General features: G+C 33.7%; 1 protein-coding gene across 2 annotated transcripts in view; it reads left to right on the forward strand.

Moving 5' to 3' along the window:
- Positions 1-11,954: 11,954 nt before the first annotated feature.
- The window catches only part of LOC149776915 (putative transporter SVOPL), a 62,304-nt gene continuing 58,344 nt past the window's right edge, over positions 11,955-15,914 (forward strand). Inside the window, exon 1 of one of the 2 annotated variants that reach the window (XM_089941627.1) lies at positions 11,955-12,037. The gene's annotated coding sequence lies outside the window, so the exon portion shown is untranslated. Of the gene's footprint in view, positions 12,038-12,234; positions 12,337-15,914 lie in introns of those variants that run through there. The other variant, XM_089941626.1, reaches the window with a different exon arrangement.

Below are 15,914 nucleotides of genomic sequence, written 5' to 3' on the forward strand. Positions count from 1 at the left end.
AGTTATTTTACCAGAAAAGAAAGTAATAACTTTGCCTTTTTGTGATTTTTTTCCTTCTTAAGAAATATATAAATTTATTAGCAATCAAACAGTGGATATGCGGCATATGCTGTTTTTAAAATTAGTTTGAAAATAATGGGCTGATTCAAACAAATTAATAGCATATATAGGTTAATACTTGGGATGACGGAAATTGCCATGCGGCAAGAAGTGCGTTTGTTGCAATATACCATATCTAAAATTATGCTCTTTGTTTGTTTAGTCTTTTATTTGTCACTGCTCGATTTCTGACTATCCGTCTGATAATGTCATGTATTTACTGTCTGTAAGAATGAAGCTTCTGAATTTTTTGTACAATTTTGTCTTCGTTCGGTAGTTCGTGACACCCATTCCGTCTTTGAAATTTTAAATTTGATTATGACTGTCAGCGAGTCGGTATTCACCAGTCCCTATTAATGCACACCTCAAGTCTTTGAAATGTCCGTCTTGCGAGTCATTTAAATAAGAGACAACTTCTGTCAGAGGCTTCGATTTCCACTCTACAATCTGCTTTAACACGTGGTTAACGGACTTGCTGTTGTTGTTGGTTCATTCGTCGAAAGTCAAATCTAGTCGTGTTGGTACGTTTACCTTGATCAGTAACTGATTTCTCAGTCTTTACTGAAAATACTCAATAAATTTTGAAGAAACTTCCCGACAGAAGATCACCAAGTTATTACATTTCTCTTCAAAACATTGTTTCATCGGATTCCAAAATTCTTCCAAATCCAAATATTTTGTCCAAAACAGGATTTCGGTCCTTTTTGTCAACATCATCGTCTTTAAGTTTGCGCGTAGTGTTTTTGCGAAGGTGTCTGGTGCATAAGACACGACTCTAATCTGGAAATGCGGTCGTTATGGTTTGGAGCATTGCCGCTTTGTCGTCGGTCCCAATCACAAGTTTAGTCAATTCTGTGTCTACTAACTTCAGTTTCTTTGGACCAACAGTGAAAAGAAGCTCAAATGCTTTCATGTAACAGTTGTCAATACAATATTACAGTATACTGAAATCACACAATTTGGCCCTATATGTAGTATTAAATCAAAATGTTTGAACTTTGCGTCACACGCAGTTCCATAATTAGACTTGTCTTTACGCATGAATTTAAGATTTGTATTTGAGTGTTTTCTTTTCTTGAATGTCCTATAAAATCGTCTGTTCTTATGAAACATATGAGACTGTCTGACAGCCACATATTTAATCATGTGTTGTAACAGTGTGTGTTTCAACATTTTTTCTGCCCAGCTTTTCTATGTCTTGTGATATACTCTAGGAAAACAAAGGCATGGAATTTATGAATAAATGTGTGGTTATTCTACGAATGCATCCTAAATTGTACTTTTAACTTTGACAGCCATTGTCTGCAATTTTGTTGTTTCATTCTGTTTCTTTCTGAAAAGTGAATATTTTATGTATGCATTTTCTTATAGTATGTATGTTTTTATACTTCGGTGTATATCTGATGTTGTTATTAGGGATGGCATCCTGTGTGGTACTTTTAACTTTGACAGCCACTGTGTGCAATTTTGTTGTGGTATAAGGGTTCTTGTTGAAAAGTAAATATTTATTTATGCATATTTATATAGTTCGGTGCTTATTTGTGGCTGTTATTGTAGAATTGCATGCGATATTGTACTGTTAAATTTATTTGACAGCCATTATGTGCAGTATTGTTGTAGTGTAAGGTATTTGTGTAGAATTTGATATTAGAATTTAATATTCATGTATTATCATTAATTGTTGATATTATTAATAGATTTATAAATCTGAAATGGCGTTAACGTTGTTTTGTCTTTTGTTGCTATTGCTAGTTTTAGATTTTGCCTTTTCTTTTTGTCTGTCTATCCCACAGTAACAATTTATAAAAATAAAACAAAACAACAACCTCTTAATTCTCTTCCAATTTTGACTTGACCTTCATTGCAACCACAATTCAGCAACAGTACCTACAAGACACACAACAGAGCAAACATCTATTTAAAGCTTAAGTTGTATCAATAAAACTAAACCACGCATACACATGTATAAATGATATTGAATGTATTTGAAACAGGAAAAGAGCTAATAGTCGTCGCAAATGAAAATATGTATCGATCATTAATGTTTCGTCATTACCTAATTAAGGCATTACCATGACAACGTTGGCATGCACAACCCACACGTGGGTTACTTAACTCGTATTAAGTCTTCATATGTTATAACAAGATGTTATCCATTCGCTTAGCTTCGAAAGTTTTCTTTCGCAATTAGTATTTGCCTCATTTGAACTTTCTCAAATTCAGTAACTTGCGTTATCTTACTATTTGTTCATTTTACATAGAACAAGTTTATAGCGTGTCGCAGTTAATTTCATTATCTTTCGTGTACGATTGTGACATGATGCACAATGTTACTTTACATAGATATTTCACAATAAACAACAACGATATATATTTGTGTATTAGTTACGTTTAGTATACATAATAGTAGTAATTAGTAATTGATACATAAATTGGACTTTTGGTGTCGGACCTTTTTGAACTGGGTCTTTTCAACATGTCGGTTTTAGTCATAGACTCTTTTGGTACCGGTCCGTTTTGACCCTGATCCGTAGATACCATATAGCGTTTCTGTGTTTTCAGTGCTTTACTACACTGACGTTCACATCCACCATCACTGACATGCCAACATCAGCAGCAGTCACTGCTACCATACCACATAAGCAACAGGCGTAGTTCTTAGACTGGAAAATATTTAAGATACTTGCAATTGATATCAAGTGAATCGGTTTATCTTTTGTTTTTAAAAAAGAAAAGAAACCTCAATTGCCCTTTTCAGAGCCATCTACATCTCTGAAAAGACATACTACTTAATGATTGCTACATCAATCAAAACTCAAATAATTTTCTTTATAAACTTTGTGAGTGTGTCTGAATATTTTTCTTACATTTTAATGTGTATGATCGTGTTTTCTAGTGTATTACACAGGTGTAGGATAGTTCTTCCCTATCTCAATCTTGACCTTTGTCTTGACTACATACCCAGAGTGTCAAAAACTTCCAGATTTCCATTATCCCATGCGATTCTTTCATAATAATAAATATAAACATTAATTTCAGCACATTTATATACTATAGCGAGCAGTAGTTGAAGTTAAGCGTCCCTCAAACAGACCGTTGTCGTACCGATTCACCCAGCTACATCACGTAGTAAAATGCAAAGAGACCGTCTCATAGTCTTAACCTAGCTACGTAAACGTCGTCTTTAGCTACTACGAGCATAGTGCACACAGATATGTTACTCCTGTACAATAAAAAAGTTACTCTTGTTACGACTCTATGGTCTTAAACATAGTAACATAAAGAAGCAAAACCAACAAGTTGTATAAAAGTTAACAAATAATGTAATTCTCTAAGTTATAAAATGAAAATTTAAGAGAAACTTACAGTATTGTGATTTAAATCCAAAATAATGCTAAAAGGTTCTATCATAAGTTCAAAAGATTAGAGTTTTCAGAATGAATTAAATTCCTCGAATGTACTGATGTACCAGTATCCTTAAAAATGCCTATGTGACAATAGCCTTGACTTATCACAATGGCATTGTCCCAAACTCCTTTGAATAAATAAATTCACAATAATCCCAGAATAATATTTTAGTCCAGAGTCAATAAGCACTTGTAATTCTAATGAATAATCCAAACAAACAAGTCCTCTCAAATTATATATAGACACAATATTGCATACATCTGCAGACTGATTTTAAAACAAGAACAAATAAAATATTGTAATAAATTAGGAGTAAGCGCATTTGTTTATAGCGGTTCGTTTTAAGGAATTTTCAGATTTTTGTGATTATTTGTTTGATTATGGGAATTCCGTCCCGTGGAAATATTCCTCATCGCGAAATAAGTAGCCACTTACTAGAAGCAAACGTCACGGAGTAAAGTGTTAGTGAGTTTCCATGATGACATGGAGTTTAACAGTCCCTATTAAAATCTAGTTGTGTACATTGGTTGTGTAACTCCAGGTGCAGTATTTATGTTTGGAGACTGGTAAATTACACAATATAATAAGCGAGAAGGGACTGTTCCGTCGTCGTCAGATACCATTTAAGTTTCCATGGTGGCAGATGTGATGCAATGTTACAAGCGAAATGTGGCTTAACACCATTATTTGAATGGCCTAAGATGGCCTAGTAAAAATGGTTCTCTGTATTAGTTGGTAGAGTAGTATAGTTTTACGGCTTCAAGTGCTGACAGAACGTTATGAAAAGTTAATGATGAGAAATCATGCAGATGTACGGTTGATAGACAATTGTGAAGCTGTGAGATCTGTGGTCTTGTATTAATTATACTAAAATTATTTATAAAGTGGACACGTTGGACTTTCTAGTTTACAACAGTAGTTGTATGGAAGTCTTTGGAATTAGGAGCAACATAAGACTTCTAGTGGAATTGCGCCAGGGTTTGACATCGCTCGGTCAAGTAAAACCCCTAGATTGTTACAATATGAATGAATTAAATTTCCACTTCTTTGTCCTACATACACACTACAGCTCTACGTCGCACTATTTTGAAAATTGATCTATGTCGCAATACCTCCCACGTGACGTATTTCACAATACATCTCCACAACAAAAGAGAAACCACCCGACTAAACCATTCATTGGGAAAGTACCCCAAATATGTCAACAAATCCATTTTAAAATTGATTTTAAAACTTGTAACACTTCTTTATAGCCCATTGCAATCTACATCCATGTACCAAAAATTAAAGTCACAATCCAGACATAGCAGTAGATCTTATGGATGGACAAATATTGCTTCTAGTCCCTTACGAATGGTTGAGCGAACTTCATCGTTTATATGAAGAACATATACCACATTTACCTCGTAATCCTCATCTCACTGACATCAAGAAGAATTACACTCATTGATGGATCAAAGAGATTTGTCAGAAACAGAACAGTCGTTATGGACCGTAGAATTATTGCGTCTTCAACGGTATCATATGAATGCGTCTCGATACAGAGATAACAAGTGTAGTAGTAGCTCCCAAGAATACGATAGACACGATAGTGGGAATGAGGGAGAAAAAATAAGAAGAGTTTAGAACTCCATCAGCTAAAAAGATATATTTCCACACCCATCCTAGCAGACGAGAATGCAAAAGAAGTAAAGAAAGAAGTCAAACACAAACCGATCCAGACATCCTTTATAAATATTGCTCGTCGAACACGTAACGCATTGCAACCTCCCTTCCTACAAAACCCCACACATTTTATTTATATCAGATTGGTGTGCGTAATATTTGTATTTGTTTCATGGTAATATGCACCAGATTTTTAAAGGATTTTAAATAGTAAACTAGTTTTTCGATTGGATTTGAGTTCAAGACCTGGGTTTTGCCCTATAAATTGTATTTTGTCTTAGGTCAAGTGAAATTAGTATATAAAGAATTTGGTAAATCATTATTCATTTATGTTTGATATAAGTTTTGTTTTTTCTAGAGAGGTGGGGGGGGGGAATATATGATCAGCCATCATACTCGTTTTCAGATATAATTTGAGAGGTATGGTGTATTTAAATTGTTTATTGGAATTACAAAGTGCTCATTGACTGTTTGAACTAAGCCACTACTTTGCGATTATTAAGGACTCATTCATCATACATCAAGACATTCAAGACTATTTGATTTGTTTTTGGAGGGTTGGGGGTTGGGAATCTCGGGTTGGGAGACTTGATAATCATTGCCTGTGTCCTACTGTAGTAGATGAAATGCCTCGTTTGAGTCTTTCGAAGTCACTACTACATAAAGCGGGTATTTGGATATAATTCCAAGAAAACTAACATTATAGCATTCAAAGAAAACTCGTAAGACCACAAAAGAAACAATAGGCAATGGTTCTTCGGTTTGGAGAGTTTTCAAGAAACAGGGTCATACAGATATTTGGGTGTTATTATGTTAAAGTATAGCAGAATAGATAACAAACTTAAAGAGGCCAAACATAAACTTTTAAGTAAACTATTTACATTTATTGATATTGAAGTAAATAAGTCGCTCGCAGCTAACATTTTGTCTTAAACTTTTTCAAAACATCGAGCATTGCATAGTTTTGAAACTTGGTGTAACCAAATCCTCAGAATATTATTGTGTGTGTGTGTGTGTGTGTGTGTGTGTGTGTGTGAGAGAGAGAGAGAGAGATATTCTGCGCTAAGCATATACAAGGTATCACTATATATACATGAACTGACACTGCGTTAATCCTGCTAGGTATTTTACCAGTCGAAGCTTACATTGACATAAAAATAATTTTCTTTGAGCAACTTTGCAGACTGTCTGCAGTTTATATTGCAAAACAAATCAGAGGTCTCGCTAGGATTTTAAAACTAGGAGTTCAGGACTCCCATTTTGGTAAAAATAGGAGTACCACCATCAAAAGTTGCAGTCCCTTCTTTCCTACAGAATCAACACAGACGTGAGTGCATCTATTTTTAGATGGAGATGTTTTCGTAATGTAATCACTCACTTTAATATAGCTTCATTACGACAGTCCATTGACAGGATTGCAAATTTATGGTTTATTTATTTGTCTACGTCCTTGTAGTAATTTTAGGCAATGGTTAAATAGTATCTGATTTGCTGTTTTTCCCCCGTATTTTCGCAAATACGTGTCAAGTCGGAAAACAGCTTAGACCTTAAAGCGCATCTCGCGAATCCCACAACATAGCTTTGTCCCATACGTTTCTGACCTACATAATTTGCATTTTAAATTAAATCTTTAATAAAACAATACCTTGGTTTTGCTTTCAATGATTTGTATATTTTTCTGAAAATATTTGCCCGATGATTTACGAAAACAGACAATCTAATAATCTGGTACATCCCAGACTTAGCGAAGTCCGCCATTATTTCCCGTTAGGCCTACTGGTTCACTTACAGTTTCAAACTAATTTTATGACGAAATAGTGTACAAGAGGCAGTTAATATATATCCAGATCACCGATTCTGATCTTAAAACACATGTTTGTATGTTTTATCATCGAATGATATCATGCAGGAAATTGATAGTTGCTACCTTACTCGGAAAAGGGTTAATGGTCAATTAGCTATCAAACCATATGCTTGTGAATGGGCAAGAGTTTGTTTGTCAACGTAATTGATATCAAAACTAGGCCTAACTACTGATCTATTGATGAATACATTTCGCTACAACACTAGAACTAACCGGGCTAAGGCGAGGGGCATTTTAAAAAAGTATGGTCAGTCAATGTACCTCTTAAATAGCTCTTGTCCGTCCATCAGAGGGTCAGTCCAAGTAAGGACTTATTTCAAACACTAAGCTAGGTATCACACACTTTCTTACACTTAGCTACTGCCCTATCCGAACTATCAATTCTAGCAGCTTCTGAATCTCGTTACAATCTTCGTAAGTTTGCCGTTTAACCCCAAAATACTTATCCAAATTTACGAATGGCATTTTGTCTAAGTCTCAACATTCTCGTGCACTACCTATTCCAATACATTCGGAAATGAACACAATAACGAAAGCTAAAATTGTTTATTTGATGTAATTTTATAAATGACAACTTTCTGACTCTGAATTCAATCACTGTAAATATCAGTACATTTTCACCACCCGGCCACCAGTCAAAGCCTTTGAACTTGCCGCCCAGCTATTGCATCATATTCTTTTTGATGTACTCTTATAATGGCAACATGTATGTATATCAAGGGGTCTTTCAGTCACTGAATCCTGTCATTGTAAATATCAGCACAGCTAATTAATTGATCAACACATTTTCCCACAAAGCAGGTGGCTGATGTAAGACGCAAGTTTTTGAATTTTGCCTCACACCTATTTCATGCGTACGGAGGACTCCCGCCCCAGTGAATTTCTGCGTCCCCGATCAAAAATTGGCGTCCAAATACGTGTAATTAAGCGTTTCCGAGATCTCTGCAAATATTATTACTCTTTTAGCTATCGAACTGCAAGTAAAACAAACTGGCTTTATTCCACAAACTTGTAAAATGCTGGTTGAATTTAATCTAACAGACGTCATAGAATCGTACACTCACTGAATAAGCTTCATCGGTGTTGTGATACTGTGCAAAAAAAAAAAAAAAAAAAAAATAAGAGAAAGTTATCCACAAATGTTTTTCCACCAAGTATTATAAAGTAATCTTAACGACTATAGTAGGTCTGCCAAATATGACTTATTCTCCGAGTTTTAAAATAAGGCAACCGTTTTCAAAAGCCAAAACTATTTCTCTGATGAGCAACAAAATCACATAAATTAAATAAACATGTGTTAACAAATTTGCACTGGCAGCCATAGTGTCCAACTATTACAAATGAATATGATTTATGTTTTATACCTCACCAATAATGAAATTTACAGAATAGTGACTGCTGATTTTAATTCTAGAACTGCTTGTATAGATTACTATATAATTGATGATATTTTAAAGTTTGTTCCATCATTTGTACATTATAAGATTCACAACTTTGATAAGACTTGAAAATTTAGAGATACAGACATGAATGTATTTGGTAAATGTTTGATTCAGTTATGTTGTCCATTTGGTATTCATTTTTTAGATGGCAGAGTAGATACTGATGAAAAGGAAGATTTTACATGTCTTGAAAAATGGGTGAAGGAGTTAAGTAGATTACATAATACTATCGTCAGATTTGTTTAGGCTGAACGACTCTGTTCAAACAAGAACTGAATCGGATCATTTACTGATCAACGTTTCAATCAAAATATTATACGAAAAGAATACAGTTCTGAATGATATGGATTTAGGTACAAAAACCTGCTACTGTGTTAAGTGTGAATGAAAGGTGTTTTCTCAATGAGTATGGTCTTCTTAATGATTATGTAACCATGTCACAGTGGATATAGAACAGGTTCTTGACATTCCTATAATATTATATAATGCGAAAGATAGTTTTAAAGTCGATTGTAGAAATTCAAATTTTCCCAGATCATCATGGTACGATTTAGAATGCATTAATTTGAATGAAAGAAATACACTCTTAAACCAGTTTTGGAAAATAGATATAAGGGAATTTTATCAAACATTTCTGCGATTCAAAAACAAATAAAGTCTGCAGAAACGAAAAGAAACTCTGGATCAAAGCTTTGTATAACACATAACAGAACTGATGTGATGAGGCAAACTGATAAAATCTTTGTATAACACATAACAGAACTGATGTGATGAGGCAAACTGATAACATCTTTGTATAACACAGAACTGATGTGATGAGGCAAACTGATAAAATCTTTGTATAACACATAACAGAACTGATGTGATGAGGCAAACTGATAAAATCTTTGTATAACACATAACAGAACTGATGTGATGAGGCAAACTGATAAAAGCTTTGTATAACACATAACAGAACTGATGTGATGAGGCAAACTGATAAAATCTTTGTATAACACAGAACTGATGTGATGAGGCAAACTGATAAAATCTTTGTATAACACAGAACTGATGTGATGAGGCAAACTGATAAAATCTTTGTATAACACAGAACTGATGTGATGAGGCAAACTGATAACATCTTTGTATAACACAGAACTGATGTGATGAGGCAAACTGATAAAATCTTTGTATAACACAGAACTGATGTGATGAGGCAAACTGATAACATCTTTGTATAACACAGAACTGATGTGATGAGGCAAACTGATAAAATCTTTGTATAACACATAACAGAACTGATGTGATGAGGCAAACTATACTTCGGACCTTGTACATTCTAAAAGTAGCTTACTTGAAATGCAAAAACAACAACAAAAAATTAAGAACTGGAATGGTTCAGTATTTTAATTGCGTAAATAATTCTTTTTAGAGGCCAATTTAATTCAAAATTTATAGCATTTATTAGAAATACTAAAAATTATGGCAATACAATGACGATGAGAAAAAAATCGTATTCTCAGCTCATAAATATTTGAGTATGGAACATTTAAGCTATAACATTGGATTAAAGGTAGTGAACCACCTGGTGAGGACGGTCGACCAGGAGAGGAGAGTTTTTTTTTAAAGTGCAAAAGACATATATAATACCTTATCGAATACCTATCATTAATAACACTTTCAACAATGTTAACTTTCCTGATAGATGGATAAAGGGTTTAATTGTACAACGTTTTAAGAATGTCAACTCCTGTGATGTAAACATTTTTTAGATAAATATTTTTACTGGATATATGCAGTAAATTATTTGCTACAATTCTAATTGACAGATAAGATACCAGAAGAACAGGTTGGTCATTCGACAGTAAATACTATTTTTTTTTAGATAAATCATTTTACTGGATATATCTAGTCAATTATTTGCTACATTTCTAACTGAAAGATAAGATACCAGAAGAACAGGTTGGTCATTCGACAGTAAATACTATATTTATATAGCAATCTGAAGTACAGAAATATATTTAGAACAAAGAGGAAGATCGAATACTTATACGTTGATTTGAAAAAGACATTTGATTCAGTGAATAGAAAGAGGCAGTCATATGCATTAGTACATAATGGTGTACATGATAGGATACTGGCTATTATATATATATATATATATATATATATATATATATATATATATATATATATATATATATATATATATCTTTTGAATGTAAACTTAGAGTGAGACAAAGTGGTATGTGTAGTCCTCTACTTTTCTACTTTCTTCTAAATTATGTATTACCAATAATGAAAGAAAATGATGAAATATAATCTTAGTTGACAACTAATTGCAAAACATGATTCTGTTTCTTTATGCCTTAGGCTGATGACTTGCGTATATTTGGTGAAACTGTTTTAGACTTAGAAAGAGAGAGGGACATGGGCTCATACTATAAAAACTGATAAGAAAAAATATTGCTGTAGACTTACGAGGTTTGAAAAGTTGGTTTATCGCTATGAGAATATCGGTATTTTAACTTATTATAACCATTAGAGAGTAATGCTTTGGAACAGACTGAATTGGTCAGGAAATGTTAGACAGCTACATTGTGAATATATGTATGGTTATATGTGGATAATTGCACTGTTCACTTACTTATTGTGCAATTAAAGCAACGGTTAATGGACTGTAAATTGCAATGGCACTAAGAAGTAAATGGATCAAGCCCTTTACAGAAATACAGGAATTAAAAAAGTCTTATAGAAAGTGAAAGATACATGTATGTTGTTGAAATCAACTAAATAAGACGGCTATACACTACCTTTAGGTTCGGAGAACTTCCTATTCAAAATGAAGACAAATAATGTCGAAAAGGCAAGTAGATTGTGGTATTTATGTGACAGCATGAAAGTTCAAGATGAATTCCGTGTTTATTTTTTTATTAAACTGCCAAAATAAAAAGCCCCCAAACAACCCAGACTGAAGATGTTAGCATTCTTCCAAGTTACTATTTCGAACTACCCATCTGATGATATGGGCCGCCGTCACCACCAACTTTTACTTTGATCCAATGATGTAATATAAAATCAAATGATTCGATTCAGAAAATGAAATGATAAATCAAGATTCCAGATGGTGTGGTCTCATGTGAAATGATTTAAAGAATAAAACGGAATGATGACTATAGATTCCAAATGAGGTGGTATTAAATGAATTTATGTAGTATGACATTAAATGATTTAACCCAGCAAATGAAATGATTAATTCAGATTCCAAATGACGTTGCATTTAATGAAATAACTTAGTATGAAATTAAATGATTTACCCCAGCAAATGAAATGATTAATTCAGATCCCAAATGATTTGGTATTAAATGAAATGATTTAAGCAACACAACAATATATTTCTGTCCATACAGTATCTCATCTTTTGGTGGCATGTACATTATATTCCGGAGTAAATCCTATGTTTGGTGACTTTTTTGGCACCGCAGTATCTACCACCGGACTAAAATACCGCGGTAGAGCGGTATACCGCTCAACTCTAGATTGAATTCCGTGTTTTGAATTTTTAATAACATATTTTCATGTAAGCGCAGAGTTTTGTAGAATACACCACAGGGGTTCGTTACAGAGAAAATTAAGAGTCTAACCTGTAACAATATTGTTACAGGTTAGACTTCTAATTTGCTTTGTAACGAACCCCTGTGGTTTCGAGTACAAATGATTTTCTTTATAGCATCACATATCATATAAGTGGACGCTTAAACTTGATTTCCTTTTTATGAAAGCGTCTTTATGACTACAACCATACTGCTTTCGTAAACATCCTCACGTTTGGTGATGTGTACTGTTTAATGTACATATGTCAAGAAAATTAACAGCGCAGTATGTATTTATGCATATAAGTTTGTTGTTGTTTCTTTAGCATAGATTTATCTAAGTGTTCTAGTATGATGTTTATGTTTTGCAAGTTTGACTTAAAAACGGCGGAAGTTTAACTCTGCCGTACAAGAATGCATTGCCTGGTATATACTTCTGTAGATCTGTTATTTAGTGGTACAGGAGTTTGACGTTTAATTAATAAAATTGTTTTACAAATATGGCGAAGATGTTTGAAAACACGAAATAACATCTGTTCCATTAATATACATAATAATAGTTTAGACGGGGCTATTTCGCGTTTTCAGATATTCTTAAAGATTTTTTTTTTAGTTTTTTTTTTTTAATTTAAAAAAGCCAGACTCATGCGGTTTATGCGTCAAACATTATGTACAATAATTTTGCTCATTAAAGTACTTTCTTGTCTCTGGGTTTTTGGCACCAGCGACTTTTATCTGCAGTGGTCTTGACATGCTTTTTAATGTTATGTGGATATAAGTAACGGATAAAATACAGAGTTGCTTTTGTAATTTACTCTGTTTCTGTTTAATTAGGCCTATAATGTAAGACATACGTCTTGATATACCGCCATGTTGGCCTATTCTGCGCGTCAGGTAATTCTGCGCAACGATACGTCATTTCTGTAAACATTTGATCACGTGCTATTTTGGGTCAAAAATCCATTTTGTATCCAGAAAGAACAATCGTACATTAATTAAGAAAAGTGATATTCATAAAATATACAAAAATATCCCACATTTAGACTCAAAATGCCCATAAAAATGCGATTTCTAAATGGCAACGTGAAGACACACTCCATGACCTTCTTGAACCTGTAACCCAGAAAATTCGATTTACTATGCATCTTTTAGAATCATACAAATAAATACATTATATAAAAGATGGAAATGTGTACCTTAAAACAAAACTGTATTTTAATCCAAGTTTCCAAGTTTGCAAGAAGTTGTCCCACACGTACAAAATCATCTGCTACCCAATGTGTCAACAAATTACCTGGTGTATAGTCTGTTTCTAAATTCTGCAGTAATTTTTCCCCATCAACAAGACATTGTAAACACATTAAATCCTATTCATTGTTGTTTCTCTTCCACATAATAGCTTATTTTTCATAAAATGTTGAACTTTACTAACTTTTTTACAAGATCGGTTTAGTTTGCTTAATATCTCTTGCCATTTATTGGCATTTTTACGTAGAATTTTGTAAAACTAGCTATAAACCTGGCCAAATTACTCGACTGAACTGCTGACAGAAACAGTTCAAAGTAATATATTTCATTTCTATAGCAAGATGGATAAACATTACATCTTTTCAAAGTTATGCGCAGAATAGGCCGACATATCGCGAGTCATAAAAACAGGGGGGTGGTATCCCCTGTGTCCAAAATTAATATTATTTTGAACAGAATATTCTGGTGACAATTGCATCTTTTCAAATGGTAAGCATTGCTGTATTTTATTTTTGACATTCGCTCAAATTCGGTATGCGTTTTGCTTAAATATTGGAAATGAAAACCTTAGGTGCACAGAAATGACCGACAGCAGTGTACCAATCAGGGTTGACATCTTACATCTTGGTACTACCATTTAATATTTAATTTCTTTAATTTTACAAAATAATATTTATTATTTGCAGAAATGTTCCAGCCCCATTTTGAAGCTATTTTATTAAGATAAATAATAAGTTAAGACCAGTGTTTTGAATATCTCACAAAAATGGATTAAACCACATGCATGAACTTAACCATTTTTTTTATTAGCAATATGTGAACTAAAACATATCACCTGTAATTGAGATTTTTTTTTATTGCTGTACATTTAAAAGAAAATTTTTAGTGTGATTGCAGTTGGAATCTGAATCAATTACCTGCCTAAGCTGTCCTCACAGTTGCAAGGGGGGGGGGGAGAATCTTCCCATCGAGTAGCTTTTTCTATTGGGAAGGAGCCCCAGAATTAAATTCTGCAGCGTGTGTGTGTGTGTGTAAATTTCTTCCAGTGTTGGTGCCCATGACTACAAAGACTACAGATTAATTTTCTATTTAGTCAAGTCATCCTAAGATTCCACCGCATACATCCTTAATTAATATCTGCTTCATCATATTCATTAGTCTCTGCAACTTTTCAAGTTTCTAAAATTGTATATAAAGTAAAGCCATGGGCTACTTGTCATAATTAATTATTTTGTTGTAGAAGCTGTGTACCATGTACTATGTGCCAACATTTCTGTAGAGCCAAATAAGTTCTTTGATTTCTACTGCCGAGTTAGTACATGATGCTTTGGCAGGTTTTCCTTTGTGTGCTGATGGCAATAAAATGATAGCTTCTAGAGGAAATATTTAGTGTTACAGAAGTAATTTAGTGGTGAACGCAGTTAATTTATCGGAAAAGATTATTTTACATCCAAGCTGTGAATCATTTTAATATTAACAAAATTTGATTTATTTTGGATGAGAACTTGAAATGTCTCACTAGCTTGAGCAGAAATTTCACTTGTCTGAGACGAGAGGCTGAGAGATTTGCTGATTCCTATTTATTTCATCTGTCTATCAATATGAACCAAACAAGAACTCTGACTTGCAGGAAGTCCCATTGTGCCCCTAACCCCATCCACCATAGGCTGGTTACAGTGAGTTTCAAGCTTGTATGAATGAGAGCTGAGTCAATTTGTTTTTACTCCAGATAAATCAGTCCCAGTCTTCAGTTAGCTCTGTTGCAGGTTGGGCAGCTAGGAGTGACTTTAGAGACAACTTGGACCAAAACTGGGCATAATATATGGATCTCGGTTACAAGACAGTTTAGATCAAACTATATTTTGTTTGTTGAAAAAGACATTCATGACTGATTTTTATTTGTACATAGAACTTGTATGGTAGTATTTCAATCTGTATGATACGGAATGTACATTAGAGTACATGTAGAAATGAAGTGGATTGACAACCCTTTGTTAGTGGAGATGCATATGTATGCTGAACAGTGAGTTCTTTCTTATGGGGAAAAAATCCTTGTTTGCAGAATTCTAGGTTTCTCTGGAATTCGTTATAACCATGCTTTAGCTGAGGATGTTGTGATACCTTCTGTCTGTTCATCAGTATGTCTGTTCATCCATCTATTGCCTTTCATATCTCCACTTCCATATCTTTTAAATGACAGGGTGGAAATTCACAAAGCTTTATACTTGTGTTGCCCTTAGGGGAAACCATCTGCAAGAGGGGATTCACCCAGGGTACACATCCATAGGGTCTCTGGGTAATGTTCCAAGGTCAGATAAACAACTATTTGTATTACAATGATATTTACAAACATTTTCTTTTTATCTGGAATTGTGCAGGAAGATGCATGTATGTGATGTGTGTGAATTTTTGACCCCTTGGTCACTGACTATAGGCAAGGAGTGAGTAGGGATGTTATATGAAGAGGTGTTTGGAATATACAGTAACAAGCATCCAAATTTGGGATCAATTGCAATAGTTGCAGTTTTAATTTGAAATGTTAAGATAAAATTTCATTATGAAGTCCATGCTACCATAATTTTCCATATATACTTGCTGGGAAACCTAAATCAGTCA

Source organism: Sinohyriopsis cumingii, chromosome 18, assembly GCF_028554795.1.
Source record: "Sinohyriopsis cumingii isolate HCF-2022 chromosome 18, ASM2855479v2, whole genome shotgun sequence".
Classification (NCBI taxonomy): domain Eukaryota; kingdom Metazoa; phylum Mollusca; class Bivalvia; order Unionida; family Unionidae; genus Sinohyriopsis; species Sinohyriopsis cumingii.